We start from the raw sequence: 2,489 nt of genomic DNA, 5'->3' as shown, positions 1-2,489 counted from the left end.
CTGCTCAGCCTCAAAAGAATCGAAGGAAGCAGGTACAGAGGACATGGACGTTGACATTCAGGAAGTTTAATCGGGCCAGGCTCCCGACGCATCGGCATGCAAACTCTTTATCGAGGTGTCGGTTCGGTCGCGCCGGTTACCACTGCAAGTCGATACGGGCGCGGCAGTTTCGTTGTTGAATGCACAAACTTATTCCGATCTTGGATCGCCCCCGTTGGCGCCAGTTTACCGACGTCTACGTGGTTATGGTAAACAGTTCATTCCCCTACTGGGTCAATTCACTACCGACGTGACTTACAAATCAGTCACTCGGCCTATTACTTTTATTGTTGTCAGTGATGCGAGCTCAGCTAACCTTTTTGGCCTGGATGCCTTTCAAGCTTTCGGTTTTTCTATCGCTGACACCATACAGTTGGTCTCCGAAGACGTTCCCTATCAATCATTGGAATCTTTGATCTCTGACTTTCCAGATATTTTTGAGGAGGACCTGGGGCGTGTTTCAGATTTTGAAGCTCACTTAACGTTGAAGGCGTCGGCTCGCCCGCGTTTTCTACGCGCGAGGCAGATCCCCTTGGCTCTCCGCCCTCAGGTAAAGGAAGAGCTAGACCGGCTGACAGCCCTAGGGGTCATTCTTCCCATTTCTTCCAGTGAGTGGGCTTCGCCCCTCGTTATTGTAAAGAAGCCCTCGGGAAAATTACGTCTTTGTGGCAATGTCAAGGCCACCATTAATTCCCAATTGGTGGTGGACACCTATCCTTTGCCTCGTGCTGATGAATTGTTCTCCTCCGTGGCGGGAGGCCAATATTTTTCGAAAATCGATCTGTCGGAAGCTTATCATCAGATACCACTTGATGAGGACTCCAAACGGTTGGCGGTCGTCAACACCCTGTTTGGCCTTTACCAATACCAGCGGTTGGCCTTTGGAATATCCAGTGCCCCGGCGATATTCCAGCGTTATCTTGAGCATGTCACGTCGACAATTCCTCATTGTATTAATTACCTGGATGACATAATTGTCACAGGCCACAGCACGAAGGAACACTTGCACAACCTTCGCACCCTCTTTCTCAAATTCAGGTCTGTGGGCTTGCGTTGCAACCTGCATAAGTCAACCTTCTTTCAACCATCCATTGAGTATGTGGGCTACACCATCTCTCGGCACGGTATCCAGCCACTAGGCAGTTTGGTCCAAGGTATCGTCAACCTTCCTGGGCCCGCTTCGCTGAAAGAGTTACAAGCTTTTTTAGGCAAGATAGCCTATTACCACCGGTTCATTCCCAGGGCTTCCACTATAGCCCACCCCCTATACTGCCTTCTGCACAAGGGTGTTCCTTTTGATTGGTTGCCTGCATGCGAGTGAGCGTTCACCTCGTTGAAGGGCCTCCTCACGTCAGCCCCTTGTTTGGCTACTTTTGATCCCCATAAGCCGTTGGTCCTGGCTACAGATGCTTCGCAGTATGGGGTGGGGGCGGTCCTGACCCATCGCAACGCAGATGGTTCCGAGCAACCACTGGCGTTTGCGTCTAAAACGCTTAGTCCTGCACAGGCCCATTACTCCCAGGTGGAAAAAGAGGCTTTGGCCATTTTCTACGCTGTTACCAAGTTTCACCCTTTCTTGTATGGCACGAAGTTTCAGTTAATCACTGACCATAAGCCAATAATATCGTTATTTGGCCCCGCCTCTCAGATTCCGGATAGGGCGGCCCACAGACTACAGCGCTGGGCCTTGTTCCTCTCTAAGTACCATTATGACATTCATTTTCGCCCTACAGGACAGCATGCCAACGCAGACGCTCTTTCCCGTCTTCCGGTGGGCCCGGATCCTACGTTCGATCGAGACGAGATTGTGTTTTCATTTGGATGAGGCGTCCCGCCAAGCGGTTGATGGCTTCCCGATCACTAGTTCTCGAGTCGCCAGGGAAACGGCAGCTGACCCGGTTCTCTGGCAAGTAGTTCGCCTCATTCAGCAGGGGTGGTCATCCCGACCTCCGGGCCGGGCCTCGGACCCTCTCCGTAATTATTTTCTTCTACGGGACCGCCTCTCGGTCTTGGAAGGTGTTCTCCTTCTGGCTACCGATGCTACAGCTCCTCGCGTGGTTGTTCCTGCAAGTTTACGATGGGAGGTCCTCACGTTATTACATGCGGGGCACTGGGGTGTTTCCTGTACTAAAACCTTGGCTCGCAGACATGTGTACTGGCCCGGTATTGACAGAGAAATTGAGCACTTGGTGGCCACCTGTTCCCAGTGTGCGAGCCAACAAGCATCTCCCAGGGCAGCGTTCTCTTCATGGCCGCCGGCAACCCAAGCATGGGAACACGTTCACATCGATTTTGCGGGCCCGTTTCTCAATGGTTTTTGGCTCATTGTCATTGATGCTTATTCCCGATTCCCATATGTGGTTCGCTGCTCCTCAACCACTTCAGAAGTTGCAATCACCCTGGTCTCGAACAATGGACCGCAGTTTATTTCGCAGACCTTCCAGGATTTT

The sequence above is a fragment of the Schistocerca serialis genome, chromosome 8 (genome assembly GCF_023864345.2).
Source record: "Schistocerca serialis cubense isolate TAMUIC-IGC-003099 chromosome 8, iqSchSeri2.2, whole genome shotgun sequence".
Taxonomy (NCBI): domain Eukaryota; kingdom Metazoa; phylum Arthropoda; class Insecta; order Orthoptera; family Acrididae; genus Schistocerca; species Schistocerca serialis.
This window is presented reverse-complemented; position numbering follows the sequence as displayed.